General features: G+C 40.1%; 1 protein-coding gene across 4 annotated transcripts in view; it reads left to right on the top strand.

Moving 5' to 3' along the window:
- The window catches only part of SLC20A2 (solute carrier family 20 member 2), a 125,320-nt gene that overhangs the window by 1,729 nt on the left and 100,953 nt on the right, over positions 1 to 22,638 (top strand). The gene's annotated exons all lie outside the window — the stretch shown is intronic.

Raw genomic sequence — 22,638 nt, 5'->3', positions numbered from 1 at the left:
TAATTGTATAACATTTAGTTTGACTCTAAAGTTGGAAAATTAGGAAAATAACAGGTGATGTTGAGTACTGATTGTTTGCGTGGCCTGTGCCAAATGGTGTGCATGCTTTATGTCACTTAATCTCAAAAGATTTGAATACGTGAGTTTGATTTCAGTGTGTCCACATGTGAAACGTGTACATTATTGTTATTTTGTTTTTTTGAGACGGGATTTTGCTCTTATTGTCCAGGCTGGAGTTCAATGGCACTGTCTTGACTCACTGCGACCTCTGCCTCCCGGGTTCAAGCGATTCTCCTGCCTTAGCCTCCCAGGTAGCTGGGATTACAGGCGCCTGCCACCACGCCCAGCTAAGTTTTGTATTTTTTAGTAAAGACGGGGTTTCACCATGTTGGCTAGGCTGGTCTCGAACTCCAGACCTCAGGTGATCCGTTTGCCTTGGCCTCCCAAAATGCTGGGATTACAGACATGAGCCACAGCTACCGCTCTGGCAAACGTGTACATTAAATGCTTGTTTCTGCTTTTGTAAAATAAGAGTGTTGGCAATATAAAATTGCCATACTTTACATCCCATAGAGTAAATTAATGTGTTGTTTCAAGTTGGAATATGGCTTTAAAAATTCATAAAAGTACAATTAGTCCCTTTATTTAGGTGCTGAATAGTTTCCAAAGCCCCGTGTCTCTTATTTATCAAAGTTTCCATTATATAACATTGTCACCCAGTGAACAGGCTATGCTAGGACACTGGAAAAAGGTAAATATTGAGAAAGCCCTAATGGTCCTTTGTTAAATAGCCCCCTTTCCATATTTAATTTCTAAGTGACATTCCTAATTAAGGGTAAACAAACATAATGAAACAAGACTAATTTTCCAATACCAAACTGAAAAAAAAAAAAACAAAAAACAGTGGACTGGCTATTTGTTGATGAGTCTAGCGCAGTTTTACTGGGCATTTGAATGTTAAGGATGTTATTTACATTGTAGGTAGTTGTGAAAGATTTGTGTGTCTAAGTTTTTGGTTTGCCTTTAAATGTCTTGAACATATGCTTAGTATTGAGTCCAGTACTTTGTGCATTAATAGTAAGTTTTTGATTGGATTTAATTGAATCGTTTTGGCTTCCTTAATTTTATTTTGAAGATAGAATTTAATGATTTGTGTAGGCATAACAGTTCCAAGTAACAATGATTCTGAGATGAGCATAGGGTTTAACTTAACAGTTCGCATTTTCTTGGGAGTTGAAAGGACTGGAGAGTTGGATGTGTGTCTTCTTTGTGATTAAAAAAGCATGTGGAACTTAGCTATCAGAAGATTCTGGTGGTCCATCTTTGGGAAGAGGAAAAGATTAAGAATGCTTTGCTAGTCAGTATTTACAAGAGGGTTTACTTAAAGTCATTTTCTTTGGGGAGGGGAGGAGTTGAGAGTTGTCATCAATGGAAAGATCTTAGAATGAAAAAGATGTACATGTTTTCTTTTGGAGTGAATTTGTGACTGGAAATGGGGTTTCACCATGTTAGCCAGGATGGTCTCGATCTCCTGACCTCATGATCCGCCCGCCTCAGCCTCCCAAAGTGCTGGGATTACAGGTGTGAGCCACCGTGCCCGGCCTATGTGCTTTTTAAAGATGGCACTGATTTAGAATACAGTATATTACAGTACATGAAAAAATTTTGGAATTTCTGTATGTTTGTCACTGTTGGAAAGCCGTAGTGAGTGTAATAACAGCATTGGCTCCTGTTCATAAGGCATTTAAATGATGTGTTTCCTATGACAGGAAGACAAGCCTTTCTCATTCCTTCAAAATTTGGCTCTCAGATGGAGTGCCCTTTAAGCTCCCTGAATGCAGGGACTTCTTCTGTTTCACTCATTGTCTTTTCCCTGGGGCCTGTAACAGAACCTGGCAAACAGTGCTCCGTAAACCTTTGTAGAATGAGCACGTTCCCTGGGGAATCCTCTTTCCACTTTCCGCTAGTGAAGATTCCACCTGCCTTTAGGTGCAGGGCCACTCCAGCCTGACTTTCTCTGCAATCTGCAGCCCACAATGACTCTTTGAACATTTACTGTGTATACCACACTCTGTGACAGTTAATCTTTTATAGCTTTATATTGATACATGAGTGTTTCATGTATTTTGTTTCCTCGCCCAAAATATAAGCTCTTCAATGCTATGGGATGTCCTATTTTTGAGAATTGCCTTGGTATCCGGTATAATATATAATATATAATATTATATATACATATAATATATTATTATATCTATTATATATAATATTACATCTATTATATAATATATATTGCATATATTACATATGTAATATATAATATAATGTAATATATAATATATATCGAGAGAGTAGGTTTATATTTACCTATTAAATGAATGTTACTGTGGGGAAACATCAAAGATATTCAAAATGTTAGGTAGTATTTTAGTTAGGCAAACCTAGTGTACACATGTGAAACAGTACTAGAATTTGGAGCTAAATAAGAGTTAATACTTATGTTGTGCTTAAAATGTGAACCTCACAACAATCCTTTGAAGTAGGTACAATTATTTCCTCATTTTTCAGAGGAAGAAATGGAGACAGCAAAGTAATTAAGTTTCTTGCTCAAGATCGTACCGGAAATCATAAGGAGGCAGTCTGGCTCCAGAGGCAGTGTGGTTTCTCTGAGGATATTTACTTTATACTTCGAAGGGAGATCTAAGCACTACTTTTGCAGCTGTAAGAGATGCTCTTTTAAAAATTTCAAAGTAGCCTAAGAGATTGCAGTGTCTCTAAACTGCAGAAGGAATGCTGGATTTTCTATAGAGAGGACATTGATAATGGAATGGTTAAGGGGACATTATATATTGAAATGACTAAAGATGGGGGAGAGAAACTGAAGTTTGAATCTCAAAGCTGAGGATTATAATTCTTTATAGATGCTGAATTCTAGAACAGTGATTCACCAGGACATAGGACAATGACTGCTTGTTACTAATTTAGTATCAAAAAACTTATGCCAAATAAAATAATATTGAATGACACTGGATATCTTACTGCATTTCTTTTTTTAAACGCTTACCAGATTTGATGCCCTAGTGGTAGTAAGTTACCTTAATGTGGTTATTACTAAAGGTTTCCTATACACTTCTGTCCATTTGCTTTGTCTTTTTGTGAAAAAAAAATTTTTTTTTTTTTGAGACAGGTTCTCACTCTGTCGTCCAGATTAGAGTGCAGTAGTGTGATCTCACTGCAGCCTCTGCCTCAAGCAATCCTCCTACCTCAGCCTCCAGAGTAGCTGGGGATACAGGCACGCACCGCTGTGCTCAACTAATTTTTAAATTTTGTGTAGAGATGAGGTCTCACTGTACTGCCCAAGCCGGTCTTGAACTCCGGGGCTCAAACAACCCTCCTCCTCAGCCTCCCAAAGTGCTGGGTACGTCAGTGAGCCATTGTGCCTGGCCTTTTTGTATAATTTATTTTTTTTTAGACAGGATCTGGCTTTGTCGCTCGGGCCGGAGTGCAGCAGTGCGATCTCGCCTCACTGCAGCCTCCGCCTGCTGGGTTCAAGCGATTCTCCTGCCTCAGCCTTCTGAGTAGTTGTGATTACAGGCACTTGCCACCACACTGGCTAATTTTTGTATTTTTAATAGAAGACAGGGTTTCACCATGTTGGCCAGGCTGGTCTCAAACTCCTGACCTCAGGTGATCCACCCACCTTGGCCTCCTAGAGTGCTAGGATTACAGGTGTGAGCCACCATGCCCAGCCTTTTTGTAGAATCTTGATCCACTTTTTCAGGTTGTATTGAGCAATAAGGAACACTGTTGGGGTCAAGAGGTCTCTTCAAACCAAGTAATACTTTGGTGGAAAAAAATGTAAAATTGTGTGGTTGATTTGGTGACACACCTGGAATAAAGTCAGTTTGAAGCTGTTTAGAATTAGATGAGGGCCTACAAATTTCAGCAAGATGAAGAACAGTGGTATTTCTCTGAAAGCCACAGTATGTCTCCCTTTTGTTGGGAGCTGACAGTATGATTTTGGGGGGCATTGGGCATCAACGGTCACCGAATCTAAATGGCTCCACAGATAGGGGAGTATATACATCACCAAACCAGCTGTCCAGGAATCAGGAGGAAGTACCCTTGAATGAAGCATGGGCTGCAAGCCTGGTTAGCAGCCAGGGAGGACACACACACACGTTGCAGGTACAGTATTCTGTATTATACAGATTGTTTCCACTGGGAAGGATGTCATGTCATTTATCTTGAGAGTAGCTTCAGAATTTGAGTCAGTGATGAAATGACTTGCTGCTTTGGTTATGCTCCCGTAAGAACATTACATATTTTGGGATGGCCTGCATAAAAGAAACTTGTGATAATGAATATTGACCTACACCTTGTGTTCTGTTTAAGTATCTGAGGCAGTATTTTGGAAAACTTGAGTTAAAATAATCTATATTGAAGTTTTTATCCAATTTGCACGTTAGCCCTAATCTTCATTTCAGGCTCTTCCCTGAATGGAAAACTTTTAGGGAAAGAGAGAGTAATACACTGATTAATTTATTTTTAGCCTACAAAGCTAGGATAATTTAATGAAATCCCTACTAGCCCCATGTTATGAATTTTAGGGTTGGAAAGCTGGATTCTGAACATGATCTATTCTTTAACTAGGAATGTACAGCAGAATGACCCAGAATGGTTTATCCTGAAAGTAACACTTAACCCTTGAGATGCAGATTTGGTAGAGCTGCTGCCACAGGCCCTGGACATCAGTATTAAACCATCCTTAAGTGATTCTGGTGCCTCTTCTCCCGTAAGAAGAACCAGTCCTGTATTTTATATTTAAGAAGACCTGGGCAAACAAATGACTTGCCTAGATTTGGTTCAGTGGTACGAAGATTTAATCACCAGATAATACAGTTTCAGAATCCTATGGCTGGAAGAAGTTTACCAAGTCATCAATTCAGTAGTTCATCTTACAGTGGATTGTAAACCATGCTTGTCAATTATTTGCAGTACTTTTATTGTATACCCTGTGATGCCCTTTTAAGTTTTTTTGAAAATATTGTATACTTAAAACTGAAGTAAAACATTAAAATTTCTTATTAGAATTATTTTTCAGTCTAAGCTGAAATATAATATTGTATGAAAATTTACACTGCATTATTAGTTTTTTTTTTTTAATCTAGTTGATTTTCAACTTTTCTTTTTTAAAGGCATCTCCTTGGAAACAATGCCATCTTTGAATGTGAGAGATAAACCTAGTTTCAGCATATCTGCAGCAGAGACCAGTGCATCAGGCTTATTCCCACAGGAAGCCGCCTAAAGCCTGTGGCGTGGCAACCATTTCCAGGACTAAATAATAATGTGTCAGATGCCTGTGAGTGGACTGCCTGGCCAAATGACTCATGAAGATATTCACGGAAGAATAGTCAAAAACCAAAGAAAAGGCTCATTATAGAAGCACCTTCAATTCCATCGAGGATTTTTGAGCAGCTAAAGAAGAAAGTTCTGAAAATATGAGTGACAGTTCTCCAGCATGTTTTTTTAGTTGTTTCTTACATTATCTTTGTTAACCCATCCGCTTTTGTGTATATTATCTGAGTTATTTTCCACTACTGCAATGGCTAATAATTTACTTAGGCTCAGAGTTTTACTCTGTGTGGACAGAAACACAGGAGGTACCAACAGTGGGAGAACAAATAGGAACAGTTCACTGGGATGTTGGTCCCCAGAAATTGGCTTTCATTGAATAATTCCTAAAGGGTGTGGTGTGCTGAATTGCTTTTTCATGGTGATGTGCTGCTTCTTGTTCATACCCATATGACTTTAATTTCACCTTCCTTTATCTACTCCCAGCCTCGGTATATGCCTACTTTTTTTTGAATAATTTTTGGCACTAAAGATCTGATTACCATATTTTTTCAATTTAAAAATTATATCTTCACAAATAGACCTTTGGTATAGTTGCATTTTACCTTAGGTTATTTTCTAGGATCAAGAATAGAACAATTTCTGTTCTTTCCAGCATTATTCTTTACTAATCATATGTTCTTGTTCAGTGTTTTGTTGTTCTCATATTCTAGGTGAAAATGAAGGGTAATCTCTATATTCTATTTTCAGTTTTCTGGGAGATCAGAAAAACATGGGTAATAGAAATGTATGGAAAATTTACAAGGTCTCTTAACCATTGTGTTAAACTTGCATTAAGCTTCTTTTTTAACAATATCAATGTCAGTGTTACCTCTTCTTTCCTTTTTATTTATTTTTTATTTATTTATTTATTTAGAGACAGAGTCTCATTCTGTCTCTCAGACTGGTTGGAGTGAGATGATGCAATCATGGCTTACTGCAACCTCTGCCTCCCAGGTACAAGTAATTCTCGTGCCTTGGGCTCACGAGTAGCTGGGATATTTAGTAGAGACCAGGCTTCACCATATTGTCTAGGTTGAACCTGAGGTGATCCACCCACCCCAGCCTCCCAGAGTGTTGGGATTACAGGCGTGAGCCGCCATGCCCGGCCCCTTTTGTTGTTTTGAGGGGCAGGCAGTAAGAAGCAGGGATTTCTTCAAATGCTAGTAAGAACAAAGAGAGAGAAGAAGAAGTTTTTGTAATTAACAAATGAACAGGGCCGGGCATGGTGGTGTGAGAGGCCGAGGTGGGCGGATCACAAGGTCAGGATTTTGAGCCCAGCCTGAGCAACATGGTGAAACCCTGCCTCTACTAGAAATACAAAAATTAGCCAGGCATGGTGGTACATGCCTGTAATCCCAGCTAGTCAGGAGGCTGAGGCAGGAGAATCACTTGAACCTGGGAGGTGGAGGTTGCAGTGAGCTGAGATCATGCCACTGCACTCCAGCCTGGGCGACAGAGCAAGACTCCGTCTCAAAAAAAAAGAAAAAAAAAGAACAGTCGATCATTAAGGCCATTAATGTGCATGGACAGTTTTTTTGAGATGGAGTCTTACCCTGTTGCCCAGGCTGGAGTGTGATGACGCAGTCTCGGTAAACATAAACCTGCTCTGCAACCTCCACCTCCTGAGCTCAAGTGATTCTTGTGCTTCAGCCTCCCAAGTAGCTGGGATCACAGGCATGCGCCACCACGCCCAGCTACTTTTTTGTATTTTTAGTAGAGATGGGGTTTTACCATGTTGGCCAGGCTGGTCTTGAACTCCTGGCCTCAAGTGATGCACCTGCCTCACCCTCCCAAAGTGCTGGGATTATAGGTGTGAGCCACTGCAGCTGGCCTAATAGACACATTTTTAGTAAGTAGTTTGTTGATTAGAATGAACAGCACTTGCTATGTCATTGTTTTTCGCTATTATGGCTAAGTCAACCTCATCAACAATTTTTTCTTCTGTAAATTGAGGACAATTTTTACTTTTATGAATGAAGTCTTACACAGCAGGGAGAAGTATAAACAAAGGAACATATTTTTAATTTAATGAAGCAAAATTGCGTACATCATTTTAAAAATAGTGTTTCTTTCCCTGATAGGCCTCTTCTGCATCATTCTTTTAGCTTCCTTCTGCCCTGTTTATCACTTGGTCCTACTTTTATATTTTTCCTCTTCAGTCCAGAATTTCTTGTTTAGTTTCTTGTATTTTGCCTACTCCCTCCCTTCTCCATGATTCAGCCTAATCTTTCCGCCCTCTCTGGACTTGGGTGTGCCTCTTTCCTCTGGGCCACCTCATCTTTTGCTGCTGTTAGCCCTCCCGCCTGCTCACCTGCCGCTTCACCCTCGCCTGTGGTCCACTCGCATTCCACTCAGCCCGGTCAGTCCTGCTCCGTTCTCCACTGCTTCGGTCTCCCATGTGTTTTTATCTAGCTCTTGTCCCTTCTCGTCTCCACATTTATATTGTTTTCTTTCTATGCTTAGTCCTTGTGCACTTGGTCCTTGAGCTCTTTTTCTGTTAATAGGTATTACTAGATGGATTTGTTGTCTGCCTTTACATAGAACACACATCCTTACTGTGCATTTCCTGGGTAGCCAGGATGAATCAGTTTTTATTAACTTTACTTCCAACATTGAGCTTCCTGTGTTTTCCGCTTCTAAGAATTAGATTAGTATTCTAGAAGACTAATACTACTTTAAAGACAGTCAAGATAGTCATATGCTACCATTTCAGCCCTTTATTCTCGAGTTTGTGACATTTCTCATTCCCTTGAAAGATTAAAGAACACCCAAAGCAAGTTTGGGGTGGAGGTGGGAAAGGGCAGGAAGAGAAAGGTAAGTGCTATAAAAGGACTCATTGTTAATTTCTAGAAATTGGACTGAAATCTGAAAGCAGAAGCCTTAACATTTTTTAGATAGAAGATCCCTGAAAAGAATAAAAAGTATCCGTACTTCTGTTAACTAGCTTTAGTATTGGGTCATTTGTAGTTTACATTCTCCTTTAAGTTTTAAGACCTTCAGTGTTTAACAAAGCAGAGACTGGCCAGGCACAGTGGCTCACACCTGTAATCCCAGCACTTTGGGAGGCCGAGGTGGGCGGATCACAAGGTAGGAGATTGAAACCATCCTGGCCAACATGGTGAAACCCTGTCTCTACTAAAAATACAAAAAAAAATTAGCTGGGCCTGTGGCGGGCACTTGTAGTGCCAGCTACTGTGGAGGCTGAGGCAGGAGAATCGCTTGAACCCGGGAGGTGGAGGTTGCAGTGAGCTGAGATCACACCACTGCACTCCAGCCTGGGTGACAGCGAGACTCTGTCTCAAAAAAAAAAAAAAAAAAAATAGAGACTTAATCTTGTAAATACTCATTTTATTTTTGAGAGGCTCGATGTCTCCTTAAAGATTAACCTGTGGCATTTTGTAATTATACTGTAATAGTGTCAGAATGCCATTAACAACTAACCCTTTTTGTTTCTTGTGTGGGAAAGCTTATAAATTATGTGGTCTTGCCCCTCTGGACCCTGTAGTTGTAGCATACTGAAAATGGAGCTTTTGGTAAAACTTTATATTATGCTGTTGACTCACATTGTCTCACATTTTTCTTTTATACTTCTGTATTCTATGAATATGGTGCTGTCCTGTCATTGAATTATTATAATGTATGTGAACTGCTGGAGGTAGACTGATGTGAGTGCAGTTCTTCAATTTAAAAACCCTTATATATCACATTTGTGGTGTTTAAGATATAAGAACAGCCCTACAAAGAGGGGATGATTGTATTGAATAATTCTTTCTGCTGAGCCTGCCTTAATTGTGAGGGTGGTGGTTTGGGTATCTTGGAGCTAAAAGAATGGCTAAGAGTCCACTAATGGTCCTGTAGTGTTTACTATCCCTGAGCAGTTAGTAAAGAATGGCCGCAAAGCCGCAGAGAGGCTACTAACAAGGAACTTACGTAGGTGTGCCAGGTCCGGCCTGTGTTCTGGAACTATAGAGATGAATAAGGTATGGTCCTTTCTCTCTGGAGGGTCACAATTGAATGGGGAATATTAATACATGAATGATCGCAGTACAGTGTGGCAAATGCTAAAATATATGCATGTAGCAGCTATTACAGGAGAACTGATTAGTAGGGAGAGTCTGGCCGGGCTCGGTGGCTCACGCCTGTAATCCCAGCACTTTGGGAGGCCGAGGCGGGCAGATCACTTGAGGTCAGGAGTTCGAGACCAGCCTGCCAACATGGTATAAACCCCGTCTCTACTAAAAATACAAAGAAAAAAGCCAGGCGTGGTGGCGGACATCTGTAATCCCAGCTACTGGGGAGGCTGAGGCAGGAGAATTCCTTGAACCCAGGAGGCAGAGGTTGCAGTGAGCTGAGATCATGCCACTGTACTTCAGCCTGGGCGACAGAGTAGGACTGTCTCAAATACAAAACGAAAAAAACTAACCATATTACTTTATAGTCTGTCCCCTCAGACTATAGTTTTTTAACTAAAAAAAACCCCTTTTTTTAGTTAAAAGAAGTTTATTTAGCGTGATCAGTTTACCAGATGTCTTTTTCAGTGACTTTTGTCTCTTCCATAAATCCATTCTCAAAATTTGCAACAGTTGAGCATATTTGACTAAAATGTGCCACAGGCTTCTGAAGCCTATTCAAGAAGAAAGAAGCATGTCGGCATTATTGGAGTAGATCTTCGCGATGACTGCTTTTGGGAAGATTGGAGTAAAATTTATGGATACAGAAGTTTTGGAGTATGTTAGGAAATTACTAAGTCTTTTTATAGTTGTAATTCCAACACTGGGTTATATATATTTAATACCAACCTGAGTATATTTCGTGAATAATATCTTTTTTGGAGACTTAGACAAGGTTAACTTTTTTGCTTTTTTAAAAGGTGCTGCTTAAATTAACTTCCTTTAACAACCAGACTAAACAATCTGCATTTCTAATGTAGAAAAAATATGGCACAGTGATTTGATATTTTGTTTATGGTTTATTATCTTCCTAAATTATCGGTTCTTTAAAATATGGGTCTCTGGCCTGTATACCATCTGATAAATTAGGTTGGGTAAATTTTTGACCTGAAAAAATTCATTCTTCTGTCCCAGGTTGTTTGGCTTGGAAAAAAAAAAAAAAATCACATATTCATTGCATGATTAAACTTGTCCATTAGATTGTGATTTTGCACGTTATAAGGATTGTAACTGGGGTAATTTTAAAATGTGGGTATTTGGATAGAACTACCAGCCCAGGATTTTGATAAATATCAAAATATATATTGTATCTAAAGTTTCTTTTTAAAAAGTTATTATTTCACTTATAATCAAAAGGTTTAAATAAGTTTAGTGTATATTTTATGATTATTATTATTTTGTATCGATTCAGAGATAGGAAAACTGTATTCCCATAGAAAGGGAGACATGGTGCATTAATATTCCAAAGCTTAGTTTAAGCTGGTGATGATTAGAAAAGTGGCTTTCATTTGTGTTCTCTAGAAGATTCTCAGTAGTCCTGTGGGCATGTGAACAACAGCATGTGTAATCTCCATAATGAATGTCTTGTTAGCAGAAATGTCTGAGGCATTGCTGAGATGTAGAATGAGCTGAGGTACTGATTTTGTCTTTCATGGCTCCCTATTATGTTTTTAGAGAAACTGAGCTTTTCCTGACAGTGTTTAGTTTTTCTTGGATATTAATGCTATTAATAGTAACAGTTTCCATTATGGAGCCTCAGTAGGTTCTTGACATACATTAACCCATTGCTATTACTCATGTAATTTTCTAATAAAACTTGATGTGATAAAATATATTTTCTGTAATATAGTCATAGAATATGTGGTTATAAGTAAATAAATAGATGTTGGGGGAGTCCTCCAGATTGGTTGTATTACATTTTTTTTTAATTCTTTTAATTTTAAAATTTCTTATTTATTACATTTTAAAAAATGAGGAAATGGGTCAGGTGAGGTAGCTCACACATGTAATTCCAGTGCTTTCAGAGGCCAAGGCAGAGACGCCATCTCTTCAAAAAAAATGTAGCTGGGTATGGTGGCATGTGCCTGTAGTCCCATCTGCTTGGGAAGGTGAAGTGGAAGGATTGCTTGAGCCAAAGAGTTTGTGGTTATGGTGAGGTATGATCACGCCACTGCACTCCAGCCTGTATGACAGGGTAAGACCCTGTCTCAAAATAATAATAATAATAATAATAATAATAATATTAGGCCGAGCTCAGTGGCTCACGCCTGTAATCCCAGCACTTTGGGAGGCCAAGGGCGGGGGATCACCTGAGATCAGGAGTTCGAGACCAGCCTGACCAACATGGAGAAACCCCATCTCTACTAAAAATACAAAAATTAGTCGGGCATGGTGGTGCATGCCTATAATCCCAGCTACTCAGGAGGCTAAGGCAGGAGAATCGCTTGAACCTGGGAGGCAGAGGTCGCGGTGAGCCGAGGTCGCGTGGAGCCGAGATCACACCACCACACTCCAGCCTGGGCGACGAGCGAAACTCCATCTCAAAAAAAATTAACAAAAAATAAATAAAGAGGACTTTGAGGGAGGATATGATGGAATTGCCCAAGAATGTGCAGAAAGTAAATGATTAAACCAGGGTTTTAATCTAAGTCTGATTAAATCCTGTGCTTTCAACCAGTTTTCTGTACTGCCTTTTCAAATATTTCCCCTTGAAAAAGTAAAATTTGGCTGTTTTATAAATGCATATTTTTTTTCTTTTTTTGTTTTTGTTTTTGTTTTTGAGATGGAGTCGCGCTCTGTCACCCAGGCTGGAGTGCAGTGGCACAGTCTCTGCTTGCTGCAACCTCCGCCACCTGGGTTCACGCCATTCTCCTGCCTCAGCCTCCCAAGTAGCTGGGACTAAAGGTGCCCGCCACCACACCCGGCTAATTTTTTTGTATTTTTAGTAGAGACAGGGTTTCACCATGTTAGCCAGGATGGTCTCGATCTCCTGACCTCATGATCCACTCGCCTCGGCCTCCCAAAGTGCTGGGATTACAGGCGTGAGCCTCTGCGCCCTGCCATATAAATGCACATTCTTTTGAGCTAAGGAGTACTCTATCAACCCTGTGGTATACACCTGTTTTTTTTCCCAAAATAACATATCTTTGTTCCTGGTTGTAGAAGTAATGAGGTTCATTGTTAAGAGTAATCAGTGCTTAGTAGTAATAGAAAATCAGGTAATACAGAAAGATATAAAGAGGAGAGTGGTGAAAATGACTAGTAATTCTACCACCCAAAGGTTAACATTTTGATGTATAGTCTCGCTGACTTTTTGGTGTATAAACACATACACATAATGTTTTAAAAATACAAATAGATTTATAACAGGCATGTTGTTTATAATTCTAATTTCATTTATTATATTTTGGCCATTATTCTATATCATTATACATTTATATCTTCATTTAAATTTTTTTCTTCCTTTTTTTTTTTTTTTTTTTTTTTTGAGACGGAGTTTCGCTCTTGTTGCCCAAGCTGGAGTGCAATGGCATGATCTCGGCTCACGGGCAACCTCCACCTCCTGGGTTCAAGCGATTCTCCTGTTTTAGCTCTCGAGTAGCTGGGATTACAGGTATGTGCCACAACGCCTGGCTAATAATGCAGTTTCTCCATTTGGTCAGGCTGGCCTTGAACTCCTGACCTCAGGTGATTCGCCTGCCTCGGCCCCCCAAAGTGCTGGGATTACAGATGTGAGCCACTGGGCACCCGGCCTTTTCCTCATTTTTAAAAATAAACTGTTTTTAAGAAAAGTTTTAGATTTACAGAAAAGTTGCAAAGATTAATAGAGAGAGTTCCTGTATACTGCACATCTAGTTTCTTTTTTCTTTTGTTTTTTTGAAATGGAGTCTTGCTCTGTCCCTCAGGCTGGAGTGCCATGGCACGATCTTGGCTCACCGCAACCTTAGCCTTCCCAGTAACTGAGATTACAGGCACGCCCCAGCACACCCGGCTAGTTTTTATATTTTTAGTAGCGACGGGGTTTCACCATGTTGGCCAGCCTGGTCTCGCACTCCTGACCTCGGGATCCACCAGCCTGTGCCTCCCAAAGTGCTGGGATTACAGGCGTAAGCCACCACTCCCGGCCCACCTTTTTTTTTTTTTTTTCTTTTTTACACGAGACAGGCTCTTGCTCTGTCACTTAGACTGGAGTGCAGTGGTAGGAACTCAGCTAACTGCAGCCTCGATTCTCAGGCTCAACCAGTCCTTCCACCTCAGCCTCCCAAGTAGCTGGTACTATAGGCGGACACCAACATGCATGGCAAATTTTTCTATTTTTTTGTAAAGGCGAGGTCCTGCTATGTTGCTCAGTCAATTCTCAAACTCCGGGACTTACATGATCCACCCACCGTGACCCCCCAAAGTGCTGAGACTCCAGGTGGAAGCCAGTGCGCCTGTTGTCAGTTTCTCCTATTGTTAAGATTTTACATTCATGTCATACATTTGCTAAAATTAATGAACCAATATCAATACATTATTATTATCAAAATGTCATACTTTATTCAGATTTCAGTCATTGACTGTGACAGTTTCTGAGGCTTCTTTTTTTTTTTTAAATGACCTTGACAGTTTTCAGTTCACCAGTCAGATATTTTGTAGAATGTTGCTCAGTTTGTTGTTTTTCTCATAGTTATACTGGGGTTAGGAGTTTCAGGGAGGGAGAGGCAGCAGGCCGTTTTCATCACATCATTTCAGAGAGATATACAGTCAACAGAACTCATCAGCATTGATGTTGACCTTAGTCTGCTGGGGTCGTGTTTGCCCAGCTTCTCTACTGCAGAGTTTACCTGTTTCTCCTCCTTACGTGTTTCTGTGCTTCCCTCTTGGGAAGGCAGCCCACGCTTCAGGAGTGGGAAGTTATGCCTACCTCCTTGAGGGCAGAATATCTATGTAGATGATTTGGAGTTCTGTACAGCAGCTGTATCTGTCTCCTCCATTTCTTTATTCAACATTTATATCTGTATATACTAATGAATATACCCTGGGTTAGAATCCAATGCTGCTTTATTTATTGCTCATATTGTTCTAGCTTTTGTCATTGGGAGCTATTTCAGTTGGGTCCTGTGCCCCCCTTGCCATATCCTATCATCGTGGATTTATATCTTAATTTTTTAGATATCTGCATGGTACTCCATTGTAAGAATGTACTCTACTATAATTTAACCAATCCCTTATTGATGGTAATTTAGGTATCAGATCAGTTGTAAACAATACCTTGATAAGCAGTCTTCAGAAGACATTTATGAAAATTGTCGTTCATGTATTCAGAAAGGTCTGCCCATTTTACTTTTTTTTTTTTTTTTTTTTGAGACGGAGTCTTGCTCTGTTGCCTAGGCTGGAGTGCAGTGGTGCGATCTTGGCTCACTGCAACCTCCACTTCCCAGGTGTAAGCAATTCTCCTGCCTCAGCCTCTTGAGTAGTTGGGATTACAGGTGCTCTCCACCACGCCTAACTAATTTTTTTATTTGTGTTAGAGACGGGATATCACCATGTTGGTCAGACTGGTCTCAAACTTCCGACCTCAAGTGATCCACCCACCTCGGTCTCCCAAAGTGCTGGGATGATAGGGGTGAGCCACCATGCCCAGCCATTTTACATTTTATGTGATATGTGACTCTTAACAATACCTAAGCAGATTTCAGAGGCGTGAGCATTCTCACGAAAAATAGAGATGTATCTGTCACCAGAGTTGCCTTTCTTCCTTTTTCTGTGTTTTCTTTAGCGAGGGATGATGGTAGGTGCGGCACCAACAGTCCTAAAGAGCTGCTTTGAGGTCACTTTTCTGAGACACCTGTGCCTTTTCACTATAGAGTCAGCTACTGTAGACAGCTAACAAAAGATGAATTAAAACTCAATTCAGAAAAAAACAAACAGCATTCTCAGAGTAAAAATATTAGACCTGGAAGCAACCTTAGAAATCATCATGCCTCAACCATGAGTTTTAGAAACAGGAAACTTTTTATTAGGTGAGATGGTTTGCCTGGAATTATGCATTAGCAAAAAGCATTTGAGAATCTGGATTTCTGCCTAAGTCTCAGAATTTCTTGTTACATGGGTATATTTTATTTTTATTTATTTATTTATTTATTTATTTGAGACGGAGTTTTGCTGTTGTTGCCCAGGCTGGAGTGCAATGGCTCAATCTCAGCTCACTGCAACCTCCCGGGTTCAGGCGATTCTCCTGCCTCAGCCTCCCAAGTGGCTGGGATTATAGGCGCTCGCCACCACAGCTGGCTCATTTTTGTATTTTTAGTAGAGACGGGGTTTCACCATGTTGGCCAGGCTGGTCTCAAACTCCTGACCTTGTTTTCTGCCCGCCTTGGCCTCCCAAAGTGCTGGGATTACAGGAGTGAGCCACAGTGCCCAGCCTGCATGGATATATTTTATATCTCATACAAGGATATACACAATTTTTTATGTTGGAAATTTTTAAACATAAAGAAGACAAAATAGTGTAATTAATCATGTCCCCACCACCCAGCTTTATCAATTTGTGGCCAATCATGTTAAAACTTCTACCTACTCCCCCCACTACCATGTTACTTTGAAGTAAATCCCACATATTAAATCACTATAAATATTTCAGTATATTCAAAAGGAAAAAACTTTTTTCAAAGCATAACCATACCATTTTCATACCTTAAAAGCATTTCTACTTAAGAATATTTAGTTGTAAAAATTTCCAGAAGTTGTTTTTATCATGAATTAAAACGTGGTTTTAGTGAAAATACAGTTCCTTGGTATACCCTCCCAGCAATTAGGGAGAGATTCTGTCCACCAGCAGAATAGTCTAGGTTACAGCTTTTATCAAAATCTGCTGTCTGAGGGTCTTAGTTGGAAGAAATAAATTAATCTCCTATTTGAGTTCTTCCGAGGCCGAAAGATTGATAATGACTGTATGGCCCATCTCTCCTAACTATACATTGTTGCTTTTTTACCTTAATTAACTCTTAAGCTTTGTCCGTGAGGAAGAAATTCCAAGGACATATCACAAGAAGAATTATTTTTCAGATTTCGCCACTAGCCGAAGCCACGAATGGGAATGTGGCAGTGGAACTGTTCCACTCTGATCTTCTGTGAGGGATTTCTGAAGGTCAAGTAAGATTCTTAAACGTGTAATTTCCTGCATTGGGACTTTACAGATCTTCTAAGAAAACCAACATGTTGATTTTGCATTTGTTTTTAAGAAGATGACTTCAGAGGAAAGAATACCCTTGATATCAGAGATGAACCTAAAGGCAAAATGGACAGTGATTATTCTATTTTCTTCAATCAGCACATTAATTGGATTACTTGACTGTTTATGACTTCAAAGGATGATTACTACTCTCGATGTTTTAAATATTGTCTTTTCCTGGGGTTTCACTTGATCTTTAAAATTAAGTGAGCTACTAGTCCTGTCTCAAAAGCTTTACAACCAGAACAGCTAATTTCCTTTTAAATACCCACTTACTTGCATTGAATGTATGCTATAATTGCCTCTGTTCACATACTGTTAAAATATGCAATTTAAATGTCTAAATTGGAGATTAGGTGAAAAAGACAGAAATTTTCCTCTTGCTTTTTCTAAGAAAGATGAAACCAATCTTAATTGCATGATTTTATTTAAAACTTTTATTGGAAATATTCATTCACTAGCCAGTATTGTTCATTATACACAGATTTGTGTTTTACTCTAACCTAAGGTTGGAAAAGTCCAGCCTTTCAAATGTCAAAACCTTTTGCTTTTGACAACATTGCTGACTTTCCTTTTCCCTGTTTTCTTTCTTGAACAGGCTTTGTTATACTTGATTAGCTTTTTCCCTTCCATTTTGAGCACCCTCTTTGTATTATTTATGAATTTTAGCTTTTATCTATTTATTTCCATTCAGTGGATACCTTTTGAAAAGGAGCAATCAATGTTAGTTTTCTTTTTGTTTCTGAGTAAAATTTGAAAGATTAATAAAAATAGCCACAGTTTCAAATATATCCCTGGTCAAGTATATTCAGTTATTGTAGGCTGAAGTATAATATGGATTTGAGGTTCTTGGGAGACAGTGTTCAGCCTGCATGTTGTATGTGAATTATGGGCATATTTAAGATTCAGTTCTATAGCATTTTTACCTACTCTATCTGTTCTAAGCTACTTTTTTTTTTTTTTTTTTTTTGAGACAGAGTCTTGCTCTGTGGCCCAGGCTGGAGTGCAGTGGCGTGATCTCGGCTCAATGCAACCTCTGCCTCCCGGGTTCAAGTGATTCTCCTGTTTCAGCCTATGGACAGCTGGGACTACAGGTGTGTGCCACCACGCCCAGCTAATTTTTGTATTTTTAGTAGAAACTGGGTTTCACCATATTGGCCAGACTGGTCTCGAACTCCTGACCTCATGATCCGCCTACTTCGGGCTCTCAAAGTGCTGGGATTACAGGCATTAGCCACTGCGCCTAGCCTATAAGCTACTTTTAAAACCCCTTTTTCCTGGGTGCAGTGGTGCATGCCCACAATCCCAGCACTTTCGGAGGCCAAAGTGGGAGAATTGCTTGAGGCCAGGAGTTCAAGACTAACCTGGGCAACATAGCGAGACTCCTATCTCTACAAAAATTTTTTTTTTATTAGTCAGGTGGTGCACACCTACAGTCATAGCTACTTAGAAGGTTGAGGCAGGAGGCTCGCCTGGGCCCAGGAATTCAAAGGTGTAGTGAGCTATGCTCGCACCACCACACTCCAGCCTGGGTGACAGAACCTAAGTCTCTAAAGAGAAAAGAAGAGAAGAACCCTTTTTGCTACAATAATACCTTTTTTTTTTTTTAAGATGGAGTCCCACTCTGTCACCCAGGCTGGAGTGCAGTGACACGATCTCGGCTCACTGTAACCTCTGCCTCCCAGGTTCAAGTGATTCTCCTGCCTCAGCCTCCCAAGTAGCTGGGATTACAGGCACCTGCCACCACACCTGGCTGGTTTTTGTATTTTTAGTGGAGACAGGGTTTACCGTGTTGGCCAGGCTGGTCTCGAACTGCTGACCTAAGGTAATCCGCCCACCTCGGTCCCCCAAAGTGGTGGGATTACAGGCGTGAGCCACCATGCCCGGCCAGTAGTGCTTTTTCTTAATCCTTTTTGCTTTGAAATTGTATTACTTTCTTAACTTTGACACCTTGGCTACTTGCCAGTGGAGGTTGAATGAATTTCTTGTCTTCTCCATCCTTCAGTGTCCTCCTCTGAAAAGTAAGGATATTTATCAGTCACTACCTCATTGGATTGCCTGTTGAGTTAAATGAGATAGGCTCTAGTACCTGGCACATGACAGCTGCTTGCTCACTATTATTCTGGCAGTCTTTTCCTCTCTAGCCATCCATTTGTATCTTTCCCCCTTTACATGTTTGTACCTTCACTTAGGTTAGGGAAAATGGTTTATGTCTTCTAAATAGGTGACCCTCTTCACAAACTTTTAAAAACTTTTTGTTTTTAAATGATTACAGACTCACAAGAAGTTACAAAAGTAGTACGGAGAGATCCTGTTTACCTTCTACCCAGTTTTCCCCAAAAACCCAGAAAATTGCCATAAATCTGAATATAGATTTCCCTGTTTTACATGCACTCATTGGTGAAGTGTTTGCATAGTTCTGTACAGTTTGATCACGTTTAGATTTGTGTCACCACTACCACGATCAAGATACAGAATTGGTTGGACATAGTGGTTCATACTTGTAACCCCATCCCTTTGGGAGGCTAACGCAGGAGGATCGCTTGAGCCTAGGAGTTTGAGACCAGCCTGGGCAACATGGCGAAACCTCATCTCTACAAAAAGTACAAAAATCAGCCAGGTGTGGTGGTGGTACACCTGTAGTCCCAGCTACTCAGGAGGCTAAGGTGGGAGCATCACTTGAACCCAGGAGGTTGAGGCTGCAGTGAGCAATGATGGTGCCATTGTACTCTAGCCTGGGCAACAGAGGGCGACCCTGTCTCAAGAAGAAAAAAAATACAGAATTGATTCATCACCCCAAGGCTTTCCCTTTGCTACCCCTTCATAGCAAGCCCCTAACCTCTGGTAACCACTAATCTGTTCTTATCTCTGTAATTTTATCATTTTTAGGATACTATATAACTGGAATCATGCAAAATGCAACCTTTTGAGATTGGCTTTCTTCACTCAGCATAATGCCCTTGAGATCCATTGAGTATTGAGTACGCATTGACTCCTGAGTATCAACAGTTTGTTACTTTTTATTGCCGAGTAGTATTCCATGATGCAGATATACCACAGCCTAGCCATTTGTCCATTGAAGGACATTTGGGTTATTTTCAGTTTTTACAAATAGTGTTGCTATGAACGTTTGTGTACAGGTTTTTCTGTGGACCTGAGTTTTCCTTTCTGTGGGAAAAATGCTGAAGAGTGTGATTGCTAGATCAAATTTTTAAAAAATGGAGCATTAGGCTTTTTTGAATATACATGCTAGTGTAGTCAGCACGTATAAACAATTATTTCTTAATGGCAACCATTATAAATAATATACATTGCCGCTTGTTTTAAAATATCTTTCTGTATAATTTGCAGCTGAGTCCAAAATATAGAATCCTGTCTTATGTATACTGTAAGACAACACATACTCAAATATTATTTCCTTTTGTTAATGAATCCCTTTTAATGTTTTATTGAGCTTTTTCTTTTTTTTTATTATACTTTAAGTTCTAGGGTACATGTGCATAGCGTGCAGGTTTGTTACATATGTATACTTGTGCCATGTTGGTGTGCTGCACCCATCAACTCGTCAGCACCCATCAATTCATCATTTATATCAGGTATAACTCCCAATGCAGTCCCCCCTCCCCCCTCCCTTATTGAGCTTTTTCTTGTGGGTAATAATAACCATTCTCAGATAGTACATTTGGATGGGAAAAATATTTCAAGTAATGAGTTTTTTAAAAATCAATTGTTTGTAATGTGGTAGGGGTTAATTTTTATTTATTTATTTTTTTGGTGTTCCTGGGTGGACGTGAAGAATTTTTAAAATACTTACGAAGATTAGCATAAAGAGGCTGGGCACGATGACTCATGCCTGTAATCCCAGCACTTTGGGAGGCTGAGGCGGGCAGATCACTTGAGGTCAGGAGTTTGAGACCAGCCTGGCCAACATGGTGAAACCCCTTTTCTACTAAAATTATAAAAATCAGCCAGGTGTGGTGGTGGGTGCCTGTAATCCCAGCTGCTTGGGAGGCTGAGGCAGGAGAATTGCTTGAACCCAGGAGATGGAGGTTGTAGTGAGCTGAGATCATGTCACTACACTCCAGCCTGGGCAACAGAGTGAGGCTCTGTCTTAAAAAAAAAAAAAAAAAAAGATTAGCATAAAGAGTTGGGAAATTGGGAAGCTTGTTAATTGACTTATGTCCAACAGCATTTCAACTTATTGAGTAGCACTGGCACTTTTGTTATCTAAAATGTTTGGGGTTCTAATACGTTTTATAAAATTATTGTCTCCCAGGCTAATACATGATAAATTATTAGAGTGAGGCTACAGATATTCTTTTGAATACGAGGGGCTCCTAACTGTGACAGCCATAAATTTAAGTCACTTTAAGTTGGGCATCAAAAGCCAACATAAAGACAGTCCAGGTTATGGATGGGAGACAGGCAGGGGCTGGTCCATAGGTTTTGGCTTTCCCAGATGTATCTGATTAGCTGATAAAGGAAGTGCTCTTTGTAAGAAGTTAGAAAAAGAGAAGGAAAAGCGTGAAATATAAAAAGCAGTAGTTCTTGACCCCAACTGCATATTCAAAATATTCAAAATGTAGCTTTAAAAACAAAGCAAGTTTCTATGCTGGGCCAGTTCAATTAAAATCTCTGAAAGTGGCACCCAGGCGTTAGTTTTTTTCTTTTGTTTTGTTTGATTTTGTTTTGTTTTGTTTTTTAAGTTGGAGTCTCACTCTGTTGCCAGTCTGGAGTGCAGTGGCGCAGGCTTGGCTTACTGCAACCTCCACCTCCCAGGTTCAAGCGATTCTCCTGCCTCAGCTTCCCGAGTAGCTGGGACTACAAGTGCACGCCACCATGCCCAGCTAGTTTTTGTATTTTTAGTAGAGACGGGCTTTCACCATGTTGGCCAGGATGGTCTAGATCCCTTGACCTTGTGATCCGCCTGCCTCGGCCTCCCAAAGTGCTGGGATTACAGGCGTGAGCTACTGCACCCGGCCAGTATTTTTAAAAAATGCTTCCAAGGTGATACTTCTGTTGAGCCAAGATCGAGAACCATTGAACAGGAACAGCATCTATGCTCAAATTGCAGTGCCTTACAGTTTGAGTAGACTGCCTGCATCTGTCCTCTGCGCATTGGACTACTGTGTGTTCCACATAGCTTTTATTTATGGCTCTGCTGAGATTAGTATTTTCCTGAGGGCGGGGAAAATCACATTTGTGAATGGTGGACACATTTAAACTTCAGATCACAGCTTTAATATGTACGGCAGAATAGTGCTTATGAAGTGGAATCAAATACCCAAAACAGTGAGCAATTCAGAATCATTGAGTAGTCAAAAAGGAGAGTGGGCTTCATCTAGGATACACCATGGTTGTATCCTAGATGGGTGGGAAACTTTTTGGGAAACAGCATTTAGAAAACTTGTGTGGAGTGTGGGACTGAGCCATCTGAGTACTGACAGAGCCTATTGTGGGCCACATTCTTCTCTTTTTCTAGCTTAATTTTTTACTTTGTAAAACAATATTTACTTGTAACAAGTGAAAGTATACACAGATGAATAAAATACAAGAGTTAATGTCCCACCCATGTTCATAGCCTGATGGGAATTCCTCCCCACCTGTTTCTGTACTCAAAAGTGTGTATAATGACATAGGGTTCATGAGATTTTTGTTTTTCAAATAGACTCAAACTCTGAACATGATTCTGAAGCCGGATTTTCCTCCTCAGTATATCATAGATATGCCTCCAGGTCAATAGAAACAGATTTAACTCTTGTTTAAAAAATGTGAATAAAATTTGATAGCCATTATGAATAAAATATGAATAGCCATTTGGTATGACTTTATATAAAATAATATAGTCAACCATTTCCCTGTGAATGACATTGAATGGACATTTAGGATGTTTCCTTTCTTTTTTTTTTTTTGAGACGGAGTCTCGCTCTGTCGCCCAGGCTGGAGTGCAGTGGCCAGATCTCAGCTCACTGCAAGCTCCGCCCCCCGGGTTCAAGCCATTCTCCCGCCTCAGCCTCCCGAGTAGCTGGGACTACAGGCGCCCGCCACCTCGCCCGGCTAGTTTTTTGTATTTTTTTT

Source organism: Piliocolobus tephrosceles, chromosome 7 (genome assembly GCF_002776525.5).
Source record: "Piliocolobus tephrosceles isolate RC106 chromosome 7, ASM277652v3, whole genome shotgun sequence".
In the NCBI taxonomy this organism is placed as follows: Eukaryota; Metazoa; Chordata; class Mammalia; order Primates; family Cercopithecidae; genus Piliocolobus; species Piliocolobus tephrosceles.
This window is presented reverse-complemented; position numbering and strand designations above follow the sequence as displayed.